General features: G+C 42.9%; 1 long non-coding RNA gene across 1 annotated transcript in view; it reads left to right on the top strand.

The window, feature by feature from the left end:
• Positions 1 to 20,301, top strand: part of LOC124776469 — a 334,054-nt gene that overhangs the window by 185,496 nt on the left and 128,257 nt on the right. Inside the window, exon 2 of the long non-coding RNA XR_007015627.1 lies at positions 13,438 to 13,477. This is a non-coding gene — a long non-coding RNA (uncharacterized LOC124776469). The remainder of the gene's footprint in view (positions 1 to 13,437; positions 13,478 to 20,301) is intronic.

Raw genomic sequence — 20,301 nt, 5'->3', positions numbered from 1 at the left:
GACACGTCAAGCATTCTAAGCTTGGCACATAACATTATGGTACATATTGAAATAGTCATGCCGTGAAAACACATTTTGCTCATTTGTCTGGATCTTTTATTTTCTTGCAATATATGTCAAACCTCTCCACAAGATCTAGATACCACTCCTTGTTGGCTTTATGAAGTGTCACCATGTTTACGTACATGTCTGATGCTGTAAGCTGATGGAAAAAAAAAATTGCAACACGAAGAAGGGTTGTGTTATATAAACGGAACTTGATGGGTGTGTTTCTATTATGTTTATTCAAATTTCTCGGTAGTCGCATAAAAATGGTGCTAGTAGCAACACTATGTGAATGCAAGTCAGGTTTGCTTTAAACACTCGTTGTAACGGTCGTGAGCGTGACTGGACGTGGCGAGCTAAAGCTAGGCAAAAATGCCTGTAATGCGACAAAGACACCATTATGAACGCCTAACTGAGTTAGAAACGAGGTCGTATAATAGGGATACGAGAAGTTAGATGTTCCTACTGCGATAATGCAGAAATACTTGGCGGGAACGTAGCCATTGGACATGATTTCTGGTAGCGGTGGTCACAAGAGCGTACAGTTGCGAGAGGACTGGTCTGCGGACCGCCACGTAGCACTACCGAGAGGGAAGACCCTCGTGTTCGGCGTATGTCTCGGCGTATCGTACTGCATCTGCAGCAGCAATCTGAGCAGCATTTGGCATCACGCTGACACAACGAACTGCTTCAAATCGATCACTTCAAGGACGTTCCGAACCAGACACACTGTAGCGTACATTTCACCAGTCCCAAACCACCGTTATACGCGACTTCAGAGAGGTGTCAAGTAAGAGCTCACTGGATGGCAGAGTGGAGGTCACTTGTGTTTCGTGATGAAAACTGGTTCTGCCTCAGTGCTAGTGGTGGTCACATGGTGGTTACAAGGAGGTCAGTCTGCGATACCGCAGAAACACTGTACATGATTGATCGCACCACTGGTCACGAGAATGTGTGTTTGCAAGACGACTAGGCTCCAGACGCCCAAGTAGAACCACTGACCACTGAGAGGGAAGACCATCATGTTCGGCGTACGGCTCTGGCGCGATGTACTGCATCTGCAGCAGCAATATGAGTAGCAGTGGGCACCACAGTGATACAACGAACTGCTGCTAATTGGGTACTTTAAGCACAGCTCAAAGCCAGACCGCTTGTAGCGTACATTCCACTGACCCCAAACCACCGCCATTTGCAACTTCAGTGGTGTCAAGCAAGATCTCATTGGAGGGTAGAGTGAAGATCTGTTGTGTGAGCCGATTAAAGCTAATTCTACCTCGGTGCCAGTGATGGCAGTGGGTTGGTTAGAAGGTGGCCAGTTGAGGGCCTGCACCCAACCTGTCTGCGTGCTAGGCACACTGGACCTGCATCTAGAGTCACCGTCTGAGGTGCGATTTCGAATGACATCAGGACCACTCTCGTGGTTATCCCACGCACCCTGACTGCAAAACTGTTAGTCAGTCTGGTGAATCGAACTGTTGTGCTGGCATTTTCCATCAGGATAACGCTCGCCAACATACCGCTGTTGTAACCCAACATGCTTTACACATTGTCGACATGTTACCTTAGCCTGCTCGAACACTGGATCTGTCTTCAACTGAGCACGTATGGAACATCATCGGACGACAACTCCAGCGTCTTCCGCAAACAGAATTAACCTTCTCTGTGTTGACGACCAGTTGCAACAGTCGTAGATCTCCATCCCACAAACTGACATTCTAGCGGTTGCACCAGTTGTTAATGTACCAGCATTTCGCATTTGCAACGGGTTCCCTCGCGCATATTTTAACCTGTGATCTTGCAATATTGCCGGTGGGGGTGGCCGTGCGGTTCTAGGCGCTACAGTATCAAACCGAGCGACCGCTACGGTCACAGGTTCGAATCCTGCCTCGGGCATGGATGTGTGTGATGTCCTTAGGTTAGTTAGGTTTAATTAGTTCTAAGTTCTAGGCGACTGATGACCTCAGAAGTTAAGTCGCATAGTGCTCAGGGCCATTTGAACCATTTTGGTTTTGATCTTGCAATATTAATCACTTCCATATGTTACCTAGACAGATTTATTCCCGAAATTTCATTGCTCTACATTAATTATCCGTCGATGTTGCCATTTTTTCCGTGAGTGTATAATTGTGTATTCACATACATGTCCCAGGTGCGTTCTTATTTTGTGCACAAGTGTGCGTTTTGAAATGCGTCTTAAATGTTCTATCTGTTGGCCCAATGGCCCAATATATTGCTTTGTCGGTCCCACACGTGCTCTTAAGCATAGCTGAACGTGGGTACTTACTTTTTTCACGGAGAGACTGTCTCTTACTCTTTGCACGAAGATGGTTTCTGTTTTGAATGCCAGTTTTTATTTAGTCGTAGTTTTATGTAAAAATCTTGCAATTTTGTCCAATACTGAGCTGTGGTATGTCATGCTAACATATTTACAGAAGGTTCGAGAAAAATGTGGAAAGACGGAGAACACATTACGAAGACTAATACGGTGTAGGAAAACCACCGGCATTCAAAACAGTTTCCAGTCGCCTAGGAACGGCTAAGTACGTGTCATATCTGGTTCTTAAGGGAATGATATGCCATTGTAACAATGCAGAGACTCGCGGCTACTACGCATAATAAATAGTGTAATTCTGATCACTTGACGAGGCTGGAAACTACTTTTTTATTAGGATCAAATATCATTTCTCCTGCGAAACAGTGACTAGTTCTGGTAACGATGATGAACGTCGACAGCGATCACGCAGCTTTCTCTCCAAATTAGACCACAAAAGGCGCAATAATATTGAGATCTGGAGACGGGGAGATGCGACAACTTATCCTCGTGCTCACAATACCAGTCTTTGGCGATGCGAGATGTGTGAACAGGAGCCCAATCCTCTTCGAACACGGAGCGGATATTGGGGGAGCAAGCACTGTACCATGGGGTGGATCTGATCCGCCAAAATGATGACATAATCCTTGGTAGTAATTCGACCTTGCAGAGTACCTATGGGGCCCGTGGAATACCACGATATTGCTACCCATGACATCACTGAATCCGCGCCATGTTTCACGCTTGGGACGTAAATCAGTCAGAAGCTGGAATCAGCGTGAAACAAGAAATCGGAAATTTGTGGAAAGTTCCAATGGGACCAAACTGCTGAGGTCATCGGTCCCTAGGCTTTCATACTATTTAATCACTTTTGCCAGCATTCTCAAAAATTTTAGAAAAAGTAATGTAAAGGCAGCTTCTCAACCATCTGACCACAAATAACATATTATCAACAACACAGTTTGTATTTCTGAAGGGTTCTGATATCGAGAAGGCTATTTACACCTACAGTGAAAATGTACTTAATTCATTAAATAACAAATTACAAGCAGCAGGTATTTTCTGTGATTTGTCAAGGGTATTTAATTGTGTGAACCACAACATCCTTTTAAATAAATTAGAAGTCTATGGTATCACGGGCAGTGCTGAAAAATGGCTCAAGTCATACCTCGCTAACAGGAAACAAAGGGTGTCAGTGCAAGGGACTAGTGAAATAAGTCATCAGTCATCATCAGAATGGAAGAAATTACATGTGGTGTCCCACAAGGATCCATCTTAGGGCCATTACTTTTTCTTGTGTACATTAATGATCTCTCATCAGTTACACTGCCAGAAGCAGAGGTCATTTTGTTTGGAGATGACACAAGTACTGCAATAAATAGTATGTTGAGTGTAGTTCTAGAAAGATCTGCTAATTATATTTTCATGGATATTAATAAATGGTTTAAAGCCAACTCACTGACATTAAACTTCGAAAAGATTCACTATATGCAATTCAGAACCTGTAAGTGGATTCCACCCAGCATATGCATAGAGTATGGAGAAGAGCAGATAGAAGAGGTTGACAGTCTTAAATTCCTGGGATTACAACTTGATAATAAATTCAGGTGGGAGGAGCACACCACAGAACAGCAGAAACGCCTTAACAAATCTGTATTTGCAATTCGAGTGTTGGCAAACATAGGCGACATAAAAATGAAAAAGCTTGCATACTTTGCCTACTTTCATTCCATAATGTCATATGGTATAATATTTTGGGGTAGCTCTTCAAGCCAAACAAAAATTTTCCGAGTCCAAAAGCGTGTAATACGTATTACTTGTGGAGTAAATTCACGGACGTCCTGTAGAAACCTCTTCAAAGAACTGGGTATACTAACTACTGCCTCTAAGTATATTTACTCCTTAATGAAATTTGTCCTAAATAATATATCTCTTTTTCCAACAATCAGCTCAGTTCATACATACAAGGAACAAAAATGATCTGCAAAAGCTTAAAAGCACTTACTTTAGTTCAAAAAGGGGTCCACTACTCAGGAACACTCATCTTCAATAATTTGCCAGCAAACAAAAAATTTAGTTACAAATAAAGATCAGTTTAAAAGGAGCCTGAAAGACTTAATAGTGGCCAGCTCCTTCTACTCCATTGACGAATTTTTTAATAGAAGCAAATGATGTATTGTATATACTCATACTATTAGTATGAGCTTAGTAGCTTAAAAAAATCACATGTTCCACATCCACGAGGATCTCCTCAGCACGGATTAATGGAACGAAAAACTAATCTAATCTAATCTAATTTAAACTAACACTAAGGACAACACACCCATGCCCAAGGGAGGACGCGAACCTCCGACAGAGGGAGCCGCGCGAACCGCGGTAAGGTTCCTGAGACCGCACGGCTACCCCGCGCGGCGTGAAACAAGACTCATGCGACTGAATGATTTCTTCTATTTCTCTATAGTCCAGGTTTTATGGCTTTGGCACAACGTTCTGTATTACTATCGTCTGCATCGCTGATATGTGGTTTTCGAATTTTAGCTTGTCCTGGAATTTCCTGCTGATGGACTCCTTTGGTATTGTTTTGGTGCTGACGGAGTTCGCGAGTGCGACATTCACTTCTGCAGTGACTTTCGCAGCTGTCGTCCTCTTGTTTTCCTTCACAGTACTCTTCAATGGCCAGAAACCTTATAAGGTTTACAGTTGTCAAATATTTGAAGAAATGCATCTCTCAGCCATAAGATGCACAAATACACCTTCATTCTCTGCCGGTTTCGGCTAAATAATCATCTTCACAGGAGGAAAAGCTGTATAGTGATAAGCCACGAACACGTTGTCTTCAAATCAGTATTATACAGTGTTGTATTTGTATCAGACAAAATAATTTTAGTTCATGTGAGTTCATGGAGCAGTTGTGTGAACATATGATCGGAGTTGATTTGAAGATAATGTATTCGTGACTCCTCATTGTATAGCTTTCCCTGCTGTGAAGATCGTTATTGAACCGAAAGCGGTAGAGAATAAAGGTGTATTTGTACAGCTAATGGCTTCGAGATGCAGTTCTTCAATGAATGTCTGTCACGATCGCTCAACATCCATTAGACAGAAAATAACACAAGAGTTATTAAATGATGTTTTCCAAAGAATTATTAAGTGGTTCTGTGAAAAATGACTGGTCGTAAATTTTGATAAATCATAGTACATTCAGTTTTGTATAACAAATTGATTCATACCAACAACTGATGTAGCACATGAGCAGGAATCAGTAAGTAGGGCAGAATCCTCCTAATTTTTGGACCTACATATTGCTGGAAACTTGAACTGGAAGAAGCACATTACTGAGCTTCTCCAACAGTTGTGTCATCTACTTTTGCTCTTTGCACAATTGCTAGTCTCGCAAGCAAATGCATCAACTCCTGACACATTTTGCTTATTTCTACTCAATAGTAATTTTCTGGGGTAACTCGTCACTTAGAAAGAAAGTATTGATTGCACAAAAGCGAGCATTAAGAATAATATGTCACGTTCACCCGCGGATGTCATGTAGGTACCTCTTCAGGGAGCTAGGCATTTTAACTGAGCTGTCACAGTGCATATTTTCGTTCGTGAAATTTGCCATACATAATCCATTACAATTTGAGAAGAACAGTGATGTACGAACCTACAACATTAGAGGAAAAAAAAGACCTTTGTTACCCATTGTTAAAGATGTCAGTGGCTCAGAGAGGAGTTCAATATGCAGAACAAAAATTTTTGATAATTTGCCCAATAACATAAAATGTTTGATAGGTATCGAAGCAAGTTTTAAATCTAATTAAAAACCTATCTCCGGATGGCTCCGTCAACAAACATTCTACAGTGATCGTAACAACAAACTGGTCTTCCGTTGGGAGAAATGTGTTCGTCGCTCGGAAGAAAGTATTGAGAAATAAATATGTAGACATGAAGAATTAAGTTATAGAACGTTAATAAGTATGTTTTATTTAAAAATCATAAAGACTTATAAAGAAAAAAGTACAGAGACATTAATTTTCAGCATACACTTATAATTTAGGTCCTTTCTGCCTTCATCTTAATTTTTTATCTACAAGTGTGACTATGGAGCTGCCGTACCCATTTGCCCTGGCTGTCTGCTTCCAAGTCTTAAGTTCTTTTTCAACCTCTTCATGATAATGGCATCCATGTGTAACGGTAGGAGTTAATTATTGATTTATCTTTTATTTTATATTTCTGTGGCTTTTATTAACTCGCAATTCTAGCCAAAGCATAGGCTATTTGACTGCAGGACCATAGCTACAGGTTATTATTTGCAGAGAATTAGCTGCGGGGCATGAAGGCAGATGTGTGCGGCTCGACCTTATGACTACACCGAGCTATTCCCCTTAAACAGAGACAGGTACGTGAAGTACGAATAACTACTTTGCTTGTATGGGATACTGTTTAGGGGTTCAACTACGCCAAGCACTAACCATTAGATACAGTCGCACGGAACATCGACTGGAAGCGTTCAACGAACGTAGGGTTCTTGTATCTTAGAGAATAACAGGATTTCGCGTAGATTATACAAATAGTTCAAATTGCTCTGAGCACTATGGGACTTAACATCTGAGGTTATCAGTCCCCTAGCACTGAGAACTACTTAAACCTACCTAACCTAAGGACATCACACACATCCATGCCCGTGGCAGGATTCGAACCTGCGACCGTAGCGGTCGCGCGGTTCAAGAGTGAAGCACCTGGAACCGCTCGGCCACAGCGGCCGGCGTGGATCATATACTGAGGTGGGAAAAATTATGGGATGCATCCCAATATCGTGTCGGACCGCCTTTTGCCCGGCGTAGTGCAGAGACTCTCTCGTACTGTCCAGAATGTTCTTCAAACAAATAGCGAACAATTTTGGCCTGGCGCATTGTCATACACAAAAATTCCATTGTTGTTTGGGAACATGAGGTCAATGAATGGCTGAATACGGTCTACAACTAACCGGAAATACCAATTTCCAATCAATAATCGGTTCAATTAGACCAAGGGACCCAGTCCATTCGATCTAAATACAGCCCACACTATTACGCAGCCAACACCAACTTGCACAACACCTTATTCACAACTTGGGTTCGTGGTTTCGTGGGGTCTGCGCCAAACTCTAACCCTATCACAGCTGTTACTAACTGATATCTGGACCCATCTGGAAGGTTTTACAGTCGTCTGGGGACCAACCGATGTGGTCACGAGCTCAGGAGGGGCGCTGCAGGCGATGTCGTGCTGTTAGCAAAGGCACTCGTATCAGTCGTCTGCTGGTCAAAGCCCATTAACGCCAATTTTCCCTGCACTATCCTAAAGCATACGTTCGTCGACTTCTCACACTGATTTCTGTTGTTATTTCTTGCGGTGCTGCTTGTCTGTTATCACTGATAAATCTAAGCAAACGCCGCTGCTCTCGGTCGCTAAGTGAAGTCCGTCGGCCACTACGTTGTCCGTAGTGAGAGCTAATACCTGAAATCTGGTATTTCCGGCACACTCTTAACGCTGTGGATCTCGAGATACGAATTCCCTAACGGTTTCCAAAATGGAATATCCCATACGCCTAGCTCCAACTGCCATTCCGCGTTCAAAGTCTGTTAATTCCGCGAATGAGATTTTCACTCTGCAGCGGAGTGTGCACTGATATGAAACTTCCTGGCAGATTAAAACTGTGTGCCCGACCGAGACTCGAACTCGAGACCTCTGCCTTTCACGGGCAAGTGCTCTACCAACCGAGCTACCGAAGCACGACTCACGCCCGGTACTCACAGCTTTACTTCTGCCAGTACCTCGTCTCCTACCTTCCAAACTTTACAGAAGGTTCGCAGGAGAGCTTCTGTAAAGTTTGGAAGGTAGGAGACGAGGTACTGGCAGAAGTAAAGCTGTGAGTACCGGGCGTGAGTCGTGCTTCGGTAGCTCAGTTGGTAGAGCACTTGCCCGCGAAATGCAAAGGTCCCGAGTTCGAGTCTCGGTCGGGCACACAGTTTTAATCTGCCAGGAAGTTTCTGTTAATTCCCGTTGCGCGGCCATAATCTCGTCACAGACATTTTCACACTAATCACTTGAGTACAAATAACAGCTCCGCCACTGCACTGCCCTTTTATAGCTTGTGTATGGTACATGATACTACCCCCATCTTTATTCGTGCCTGTCGCTGTCCCATGGCTTGTGTCACCCGAGTGTAACATGGGTACACACCTGTTAATAACTTTAATGCGTGCTCCACTCCTGATGGTGACGAGAGACAAAATCGTCGAAACCGTGAGTACACAAACAAATCTGATCCGGCATTTAAGCCGAGAAACATTTCCAAGAATATTGCCGCAACAAACAGCATTCTCATACCCTGACCACTATCTTTCAAGGACTTTACGGTTACTTTCTGAGCTTGCCAGACGGCTTCACTGCTTCAATGTGGCAGTAGGCTACTCATCCCATTCGTGCTAAGTATTGAAGGAGAGTGGTATTGTCAGACTGAAACTCTGATGTTGGCGCGTCTCCCAATCGAGTCGTTGCCTTTTCCACTTCTCCATGTGTCCAGCATGGGCAAGAAGCACAATGTGCTGATTTCTTGCAACGGTACTTGACTACGTCGTTCCGAAAGTGTGTATACGCTTAGTACTCTTCGCTTCGTATTTCCAAAGCAGCTCGGTATACGTAGAGAATCTACAACAACAACCATTAAATTTCAGTTCAACCAACAGCCACATGTGGATCATGACACAAGATGAGCTAACATGTTGACAACAGTTGTAGAGTTCTAGATTACCCCGTTTGTTGCGAGTATAAAATGACGTGTAAGAGAAAGTTGTGGTGGTAGTGTCCGTGAACAAGTAGTTAGAGGCACTGTATATGGTCGACAAAAGATAATTGTTGAAAATAAAAAAGTTGCTGAATTTGGAATTGAAATTCAATGGTGCCAGACTGGAAAAATAATCGGAAAGAAACCGAAGACATTTTGTTTAAAAATGTTGATTCTTGATGACGAAATTATCACAGTTTGTTTCTTCTGTACGAATCTATTATCTGACGAAGTATGTTCCATTATGAAGACATTAGGACACGTACAGAGGTAAGAAAGAAAAAAAAAAAGGTGAAAACTCAACTTGACGAAATAAAGGGGTTTTTGAAGAGTCGGGTAGAAACAGATTCGATGTAACTATATAGTGCTGGTGAAACGGTTGCGTAATGCACTCCTGGAAATGGAAAAAAGAACACATTGACACCGGTGTGTCAGACCCACCATACTTGCTCCGGACACTGCGAGAGGGCTGTACAAGCAATGATCACACGCACGGCACAGCGGACACACCAGGAACCGCGGTGTTGGCCGTCGAATGGCGCTAGCTGCGCAGCATTTGTGCACCGCCGCCGTCAGTGTCAGCCAGTTTGCCGTGGCATACGAAGCTCCATCGCAGTCTTTAACACTGGTAGCATGCCGCGACAGCGTGGACGTGAACCGTATGTGCAGTTGACGGACTTTGAGCAAGGGCGTATAGTGGGCATGCGGGAGGCCGGGTGGACGTACCGCCGAATTGCTCAACACGTGGGGCGTGAGGTCTCCACAGTACATCGATGTTGTCGCCAGTGGTCGGCGGAAGGTGCACATGCCCGTCGACCTGGGACCGGACCGCAGCGACGCACGGATGCACGCCAAGACCGTAGGATCCTACGCAGTGCCGTAGGGGACCGCACCGCCACTTCCCAGCAAATTAGGGACACTGTTGCTCTTGGGGTATCGGCGAGGACCATTCGCAACCGTCTCCATGAAGCTGGGCTACGGTCCCGCACACCGTTAGGCCGTCTTCCGCTCACGCCCCAACATCGTGCAGCCCGCCTCCAGTGGTGTCGCGGCAGGCGTGAATGGAGGGACGAATGGAGACGTGTCGTCTTCAGCGATGAGAGTCGCTTCTGCCTTGGTGCCAATGATGGTCGTATGCGTGTTTGGCGCCGTGCAGGTGAGCGCCACAATCAGGACTGCATATGACCGAGGCACACAGGGCCAACACCCGGCATCATGGTGTGGGGAGCGATCTCCTACACTGGCCGTACACCACTGGTGATCGTCGAGGGGACACTGAATAGTGCACGGTACATCCAAACCGTCATCGAACCCATCGTTCTACCATTCCTAGACCGGAAAGGGAACTTGCTGTTCCAACAGGACAATGCACGTCCGCATGTATCCCGTGCCACCCAACGTGCTCTAGAAGGTGTAAGTCAACTACCCTGGCCAGCAAGATCTCCGGATCTGTCCCCCATTGAGCATGTTTGGGACTGGATGAAGCGTCGTCTCACGCGGTCTGCACGTCCAGCACGAACGCTGGTCCAACTGAGGCGCCAGGTGGAAATGGCATGGCAAGCCGTTCCACAGGACTACATCCAGCATCTCTACGATCGTCTCCATGGGAGAATAGCAGCCTGCATTGCTGCGAAAGGCGGATATACACTGTACTAGTGCCGACATTGTGCATGCTCTGTTGCCTGTGTCTATGTGCCTGTGGTTCTGTCAGTGTGATCATGTGATGTATCTGACCCCAGGAATGTGTCAATAAAGTTTCCCCTTCCTGGGACAATGAATTCACGGTGTTCTTATTTCAATTTCCAGGAGTGTAGTTCAGCACGTAAACGACATAAGAATCTGTCTCTAAAGAAACTTAACTGATCATTTGAGTGCGTAAAACTTATTAGTTTTTCTACTTTGCAATATCTTGTCAAACTTTATGTTAAACTCACGTGCAGTTTGTGTTTTTACATGAAAATAAATTTAACTCGTTTTTTAACCGATATCATTCTTTATGAATTTCTGCATTATGGGTACTTTTGGTAACTCAGACGACGTAAGATCCCATCTAGTACAGATAAAAATGGTCCACTGTACTGTGCTCTAATATACACTATATGATCAAAGTATCCGGACATCTATTAAAAGACATTAATGTCGGGTTTGTTCACCCTTCGCCTTTTCCACTACTTGAACTCTTCTGGAGACACTTTGAATTAGATGTCTGAACGTCTATGCACGGATGGCAGCCCAGTTTTCCTCAAGAGCCGAAACCGGAGTAGGTAATGATGTTGAACGCTCTTGGCTGGAGCGACGTCAATATTCTGACTCACCCGAAAGACGATTTTTAAATTACACTCAGAATGTACTGCTGGTACATGGTGTGCAGAAAAATGTTGCTTATGAGGAACTGCCCGACCATAGCACCGCATTCTTTTTACACTACTGGCCATTAAAATTGCTGCACCAAGAAGAAATGCAGCTGAAGAACGGGTATTCATTCGACAAATATATTATACTAGAACTGACATGTGATTACATTTTCACGCAATTTGGGTGCATAGATCCTGAGAAATCAGTACCCAGAATAACCACCTCTGGCCGTAAGAAAGGCCTTGATACGCCTGGGCATTGAGTCAAACAGAACTTGGATGGCGTGTACAGGTACATCACGAAAATGACGTGCTACAGACGCGAAATTTAACCGACAGGAAGACGATTCTGTGATATGCAAATGATTAGCTTTTCAGAGCATTCACACAAGGTTGGTGCCGACGACGACACCTACAACGTGCTGACATGAGGCACGTTTCCAACCGATTTCTCATACACAGACAGAAGTTGACCGGCGTTGCCTGGAGAAAAGTTGTTGTGATGCCTCGTGTAAGGATGAGAAATGCGTACCATCACGGTTCCGACTTTGATAAAGGTCGGATTGTAGCCTATGGCGATTGCGGTTTATCGTATCGCGACATTTCTGCTCGCGTTGGTCAAGATCCAAGGACTGTTAGCAGAATATTGCATCGGTGGGTTCAGGAGGGTAATACGGATCGCCGTACTGGATCCCAATGGCCTCGTATCACTAGCAGTCGAGATGACAGGTATCTTATCCACATGGCTGTAACGGATGGTGCAACCACGTCTCGATCTCTGAGTCAACAGATGGAGACGCTTGCAAGACAACAACCATCTGCACGAACAGTTCGACGACGTTTGCAGCAGCAGGGACTATCAGCTTGGAGACCATGGCTGCGGTTACCCTCGACGATGCATCACAGACAGGAGCGCCTGCGATGGTGTACTCAACGACGAACCTGGGTGCACGAATGGCAAAAAGTCATTTTTTCGGATGAATCCAGGTTCTGTTTACAGCATCATGATGGTCGCATCCGTGTTTGGCGACATCGCTGTGAACGCACATTGGAAGCGTGTATTCGTCATCGCCATACTGGCGTATCACGCGGCGTGATGGTATGGGGTGCCATTGGCTACTCGTCTCGGTCACCTCTTGTTCGCATTGACGGCACTTTGAACAGTGGACGTTACATTTCAAATGTGTTACGACCCATTGCTCTACCCTTCATTCGATCCCTGCAAAACCCTACATTTCAACAGGATAATGCAAGACCGCATGTTGCAGGTCCTGTATGGGCCTTTGTGGATACAGAAAACGTTCAACTGCTGCCCTGGCCAGCACATTCTCCAGATCTCTCACCAACTGAAAACGTCTGGTGAATGGTGGCCGAGCAACTGGCTCGCCACAATACTCCAGTCACTGCTCTTGATGAACTGTGGTATCGTGTAGAAGCTGCATGGGCAGCTGTACACGCCGTCCAAGCTCTGCTTGACTCAATGCCCAGGCGTATGAAGGCCGTTATTACGGCCAGAGATGGTTGTTCTGGGTACTGATTTCTCAGGATCTATGCACCGAATTTGCGTGAAAATGTAATCACATGTCAGTTATAGTATAATATATTTGTCCAATGAATACCCGTTTGTCATCTGCATTTCTTCTTGGTGTAGTAATTTTAATGGCCAGTAGTTTACACTGCCAGGCCCGCGTCTCGTGACATCTAGCGGTCAGTTTCCCATCACATAGAGGTATTCGGATACTTTTGTTCAGAGATTGTAATGACACATGATTTTCAAGCAAATTTTCACGCAAAATGAAGCCATGAGAAATGAATGTCTTACAGATTGTGCCTTCTTTAAACATTATTTTGTTTCAGTAGCGACTAGCTGTGCTTGAATATCGTTCTAATGCAGTTATTTGTTATAGGATTTTCAACTGAGAGCATTCCATTTGGCTACCGGCATTGGTAAGTTGTGTCTATATTTCTACACTTTACGAATTCTTTGTACAAAAATTTAAAAAAAACTGTGAAAAGTATCTTAGGGAATTTCGTGATTACAAAATGTAGAATATTGCTGTTACTGTTCATGTTATAATATTTTCTGTTTTTCTAATAATTTGAGTTGGTAAAATCATTGCCATTTCTACATCAAAAGTTAAGAAAATTACGGTGGTTAAGAAAAATCAAAGGGAGAAATTTATTCGTGATGCTTTTTTTACCAAATCCACGTTCAAAAGGAGGTCTTTCTTCTTCGAGGAGTTTGTTGATTAAACCTAGCTTCATAATCAATCGTGTGTTTGTAAAACCCCGAGACGAACAACAGACGTTCCTGGTACTGTGGGTAGAAAATATGTGAGTAGAAAATATTATTTTCTATTATTTGTTGCCATTCTCAACACAGGCTAACTACAATGTTGGCAACCAGAAAGTTCTCAATACAGGCTAACTACAATGTTGGCAACCAGCAAAAACGTGATGCCTGTAATTAAAGTTCGATGTGCCCACTCTGATGGAGAAATAAAGTGATTGATCATTGAAGTTCATTACTCTGAGGATTTAGGATGTCTTGGATTCATAGAAAATGCAGTTTACTATAACAATTTTCACTATATCCTGAAAACAATAAAGCGTAAAATTTCAAATAAATGTTTAACCAATACTACCATCAGCTATTGTACTATCAGAGATGTTCAGAGTCTATTGCATGGATCCTATTATCCATAGATAACGAAACTGTTAAATACCGTTATCGATGTAAATGTTCAAAGTGAATGCTCGCCAAAATTTGATAACACTCATCAAACGCCACGCTAGTAATGATAGAAGGTCTGTCGTGCGGCGACACGTGGAATTACGACATACGCAAACGGAGAATAAATCACTGGAGTCGTTCCGCAATTAACACTTTACCCCAATGCGAACTCATTGTTACGTGCATACCGAGTTATGTAATACGGCATCCAAGGCTGTTCCTTGCAACTGCACAAACGCAACGCGGCTTCCGACACGGAGTGCGCGCTGATCGTATCTAGAAGAGAGCTGGGGCCTGACTCCAGCTCGCAGCGCTCTTATTTATATAGCCGCGGTGCGGCCCGCTGAAGGTGCAGCCGACAAAATTTGCCTTCCTAACTAGCCACTCGACTAGTAAAGCACCACTTCAAGTTACTAAATAATTAATTGCTTCATTCGCTGAAGGCCAATGAAGCTCTCAATTTAATTGTGCTATCAGCACACAGGTAAATATCTGTAACAAAATTCTGATGTGGCTAGGCTAAATACTTTTGGCGAGAGCATTATTTTGGTTGCACTGTATGCAGTAGATGAGCTCTGAACTTGCCCTTTGGCGAGACGCTACAGTTATAGTTTTGTAGCTACCTTTTGTAGACTTCTCATATCTTTGTTATTATAGCGTATCTCCATTCTACCTAAATCTAAACTTCCTACCTTTATCTAATCACCTACTTAATCTATCTTGCTTCCTTACTCTTAGGACACAAAAACAGAAAATCATGAATTTCAACCAAAATTTTGCTTTGTGAGATCCAGAATGCTGTTTCCATTAAATTACAATGAAAAAGGAATCAGAACGCAAATTTTGAAGTTTCTAGCTCCTTCCTGTTGCGCCGATAATTTTCACGTAAAACGTCCAAATTTCAAAAACTGTTACAGTTACTAATCTGAAACTTTACACACTATCATTTTAGCATCACCCCTGACATGCTATTAACTTTTCAAGTTATTTACTTTACTTTTAAGGTATTGCGCAACATTCGTGACGTCATAGCTAGTTACAGCGGACTAGGCTGGCACACAATGGAAAGCATATGACTTCTATAAGGCGTGAGTAGGCTGCTTCACTACATTACTCCGCAAATTCCTTATAAATTATAAGCAAATTTATTAAAACAGCATCTTTAAGTTGGGTAAAGATTATTTATTATTCGACAGGTGTTCGGCAGAAGCCAGTCTTCAGATATGTGAAAGAGGATATGATGAACATAATCAGACACTTATAATGACAGTCGTCACGAGAAGTAATAAAAAGAGAATAATAGGAGAATAATGAAAGTAAATTTTGTTATTGTTTTCTGGCAAATTGGTGCTTTGCGTTTCAGACGTCTTAAGTGTGTTTAGAGTGTGAAGCAGTGATGAATGTTATGAAATTGAGTGATTTTGTTCCTTTTGTAGCTGGTGAGAGAGATGTGAAAACTTGTATCTAAACCTAATCATACTTTGTGTAGCTGTAAAGTGACCGCTGAGCTTATCATCCCATTTGACTTATGAATCAGTAACATGGTCATATTTCCTCACTGCAGGATTCACAGCGGATAGTTTTGGAATGTTGACACCATCATGTCTCTTATCCGAAAATACCGACGATAAAAATATTTTCCTCCAATAGGATTCAGTCCGGCTATCTCTGAGTAGAGTAGTAATGAGCAATAAATGTTACTGGTATCGTTTAAAAAAAGAAAAGTAGACTTAAAGCGCGCAAGTGGAGTCACAGGTTCTACAGCAGTGCAAAAGCGTTTAATAAGCAATGTTTGTCGTACTTTGAAACACTGTCTGCTACTTTCAGCCTAGTTGCAGATTGTCTGTCAGGAGTACCAACTGGAAACTATGAAACAGACTAATTATCCGATAACCAAGTCCTGCCTTCCTTAAGTCGGGTTCGTCGGTTGGAAACAAATATATGATAATTTTTATGCCTGTCCATTACGGATGTTTTAAAAGCCTTGACTGTTCAATGTAAAAACATAAAACTGCAGCCAGTCACTTTTTTGAAATAGTTATTTATTCATTCCATGAAAAAGTATTCGGAACTTTCGACGCTTGTCTTCAGATGCTGTACAGAAATTTACATAGCTATTCAAGATAATGTTGGGTGCTGGCTCTGTGATAAGAAGATGGAACATGTTTTAATGCATCACCATGAGTATTGTTTATTTGGATCCAAAATTTAGTTTTGTACTTACTGCGACAATATGGGCGGCTTTTGTTGTTAGTATCCATCTGTCTGCTTCCATAATAATGGCTAGTTGGCACCACATCGCTCACTTTACAGAATATGTATGCATACACACTATGATAAATTAACTTTGCGAGCATCCAGCATGCGCCCCACAACTGTTACTTGTTGCAAAGAACTAGACACAAAGATAAAACATAAACCTAATTTGTTCAGAGACATTATTTGTTTATGTTTGCATGTATTAAAGTCGATGTATGGACAAATACTGTAATCAAAACTGGCGTTAATATGGAAGCCCAAAATAGAATAAATAAATAAATTACTACAATAACGAACTTCAAATGATCTAAAGAAGCCTTTTCTGTTATTGCCCCCTCTGAAATTTGTACTCATGGTGGCACCGATATGCAGGACACATAGAAACTTGAACCTGAAATGATGTGAATCTGTCGGCTATTCTGTTCCCCAGTTGCGGTTCTATTATGCTGCAATGTACTTACCTGATAGCCAAAATACATGAGAGGATTTTACACATACGACTCAAAAATGACCACATCTTAATAGCGCTTTGGTCCACCTTTGGGACGTAATAAAGTATCGATTCTGTTTGAAATGAATTCTATAGGTTTCCATAATTTAGTGGCAGCAGTTGTCTAAGCAGTTCACGCAGTTCGGACGCGGGGCAGGCGCCCGAAAGCGTCCCAGATGTATTCTGTCGTATTCAAATAAGCATATATCGGCGACCAAGACATCAACGTGAGCTCCCAATACACTGTAGCATTTTTCTCGCCTTGGACTGTTACTGTGCTGGAAGATGCCATCGCCGTCGTGGAGGACGTCAGTCATGAAATGATACAGGTGGTCCGCAATAATGTTTACGTAATCCACATCAGTGATGCTACTTTCGGTTACCATCACAGGTCACATGAAAACTCTGGCGAACGTTCCTCATCATGTAATGACTCCATGGTACGATGCATAGCTCCAGCAGGTGTTCGCCTGGATGACCGCGTATCCGCACACGACCGCCGAGCTGTCGTAACAAGGAACGTGATTCGTCCAAGCACGTGGCAAGCTTCCATTGAACCATGGCCAGTTCTCCCTCATTTTGGACCAATGCAATCGTAGTCCATGTCGTTAGAACAACATGGAAAGACATAGGAGTCGTTTGCTGCGGGACTGTACGTTCAAAGGTAAACGCTGAACGGTGAGCTGCGAAACACTTCGACGATCAACTTTCCCGTTTCCGAGATGCTCGCTCCCAGACGGCAGGACATAATACGAGGGGCGTTCAGTAAGTGATGCAACACACTTTATTCTGAAAGCAGGTTGGTACTATTCAGGATTCCAGTACACCACATTATTCTCCACTAGTTTGGCTACAAAAACTTATTTTTCAACATAATCTCCGTTCAGCACCACTGCCTTACGCCTCCTTACTGGGAGGGCTGTATGCCAGCATGATAGCACTATACAGGTCGGCGTCGCAGCCGACATCTTTCTGCATCTGGATGAGGAAACACAGTCCAATGAAGTTTTGTGAGCTCCTCTTTGGCGCGCAGCCTTGTGTGAGGTCATGCGTTGTGTGGAGAAGGAGAAATTCGCTTGCGTTTTTGTGGCAATGAAGACACTGAAGTCCAACGTTGCACGAGTCACAATTGCGTGCGGCCGTCCGGCACGTGAGAGATCGGATGGTTTTTCGCGACGTTATTCCAAAAAAATGGTTCAAATGGCTCTGAGCACTATGGGACTTAACTTCTGAGGTCATCAGTCCCCTAGCACTTAGAAATACTGAAACCTAACTAACCTTGTAAGTAGGCTGTTTATGTTTTTTTATTGGTAATGCCACCTCTGTATGAAAATCACTGGCTGTGCTGTGTGCAGTCTGTGGCTGCTTTGCATTGTTGTAATACTCGCCATTGTAGTGTTGGGCAGCGGCAGCTGGATGTGAACAGCGCGTAGCGTTGCGCAGTTGGAGGTGAGCCGCCAGCAGTGGTGGATGTGGGGAGAGAGATGGCGGAGTTTTGAAATTTGTCATGAACTGCTATATATATTATGACTATTATGGTAAATACATTGTTTGTTCTCTATCAAAATCTTTCATTTGCTAACTATGCCTATCAGTAGTTAGTGCCTTCAGTAGTTTGAATCTTGGGAATAATGATGAATGAAGGGAGATCTCGAAGAAGTAAAGGAAGTTTTGTTTGCAAAATACTGCAGTAAAAGAAACCCTGTCCTTTCCTTTTGTATTATTCCGCTATATGTGTGTGTACTCTTGTGTATTTGTGTTTTTCCTGTCTTTATGCGTTTAGCTAATACGATTTATGTTGTAGAATTTTTCTAGTACTAAGCTATATTCACTATGAGGAGGAATACTGTTATCCTCAAATATAAGTTGCGTTAATAATATGTTATTTTCTTTGTAAAGTTGTTTACAATTCTGTTCTGTTTCAATGTTCATGTGTGAAATTAATGTTTCGAAAACTATTCTCATTATTTTATGTATTTACTGATGTCATAATTCCTGTAACTCTGATGGATATGTTATTTCGATTCTTTTGTATAGCCTGTACTACAAATGTTATCTGTATTGTTATGTTCTTTAATGATGTATTTTGTACCTTTGTAATTGTATTCTCATATTGTAAATTTATAATTGTATAGACACCAGTTCATCAAATTAAGTAACTTGTAAGTTCCATTTCACTGCACACGTTTCTGTTGGTCATAGCATATGGACAATATTTGAGAAGTAGGGACTGTTAGTGTTTGCACGTGTGTTGATAATTCAGCAAGGGACTGGATAACAGCATTGCTGGTTCTAAAGACATTTCAAACAAATTTTTTGTGAGTGGACAAGTGGTGGTTTATGGACTTACTATATTATCTGCAAGACTCTTCAATGGTGATTGAGCACCTGCACAGTCACAGCAGATGGCTGCTGGCCGTCTCTAGAAGGACTACAGTGGGTCTGCATCTTTGATGACCCACCAATACCATTATTTCTACAAGGTCTACAGTGGGTCTGCACCTCTGGTGGCTCACCAGTACCTTAATCTCTACCAGCACTACTGTGGGTCTGCTCTGTGATGACCTACCCACCAATACTCTTCAAAACTTCGACTGACTCCGCTGTGGGTTTGCTCTGTTGTGGCCCATTACTTGTCTGCATGTCGAGAGTCAGCACTGTCTTTCCGTTGGAAGGACAACACTACTTCTTCAAGACAGCATGGAAATCCACTACTTCTGTGTGCATTTTCTTTTACTGCTCAGACTTTGAAAAAAAAGAAAAACACTGTAATTTTACTGTGATGAATCAGGACTGTCTTTATAGACTGTGAGAAAATTTTAGCTTTTGACCAACATTGTATCAATAAGTGTGTGCATTTGATATCTTTGTTATTGTAATTATGAAAAATTTTATCAAATCATTATTGGCCACTGCCCAAAACAATTTGTAAAATTTTTTGTGGGGAGCATGGGGGCTATGTAAGTAGGCTGTTTATGTTTTTTTATTGGTAATGCCACCTCTGTATGAAAATCACTGGCTGTGCTGTGTGCAGTCTGTGGCTGCTTTGCATTGTTGTAATACTCGCCATTGTAGTGTTGGGCAGCGGCAGCTGGATGTGAACAGCGCGTAGCGTTGCGCAGTTGGAGGTGAGCCGCCAGCAGTGGTGGATGTTGGGAGAGAGATGGCGGAGTTTTGAAATTTGTCATGAACTGCTATATATATTATGACTATTATGGTAAATACATTGTTTCAGAGGTCGAGAATTTGCGTTGCAAATGTGTAGATACAAAATCTTATGAATATAAC

The sequence above is a fragment of the Schistocerca piceifrons genome, chromosome 2 (genome assembly GCF_021461385.2).
Source record: "Schistocerca piceifrons isolate TAMUIC-IGC-003096 chromosome 2, iqSchPice1.1, whole genome shotgun sequence".
NCBI classification, from domain to species: domain Eukaryota; kingdom Metazoa; phylum Arthropoda; class Insecta; order Orthoptera; family Acrididae; genus Schistocerca; species Schistocerca piceifrons.
This window is presented reverse-complemented; position numbering and strand designations above follow the sequence as displayed.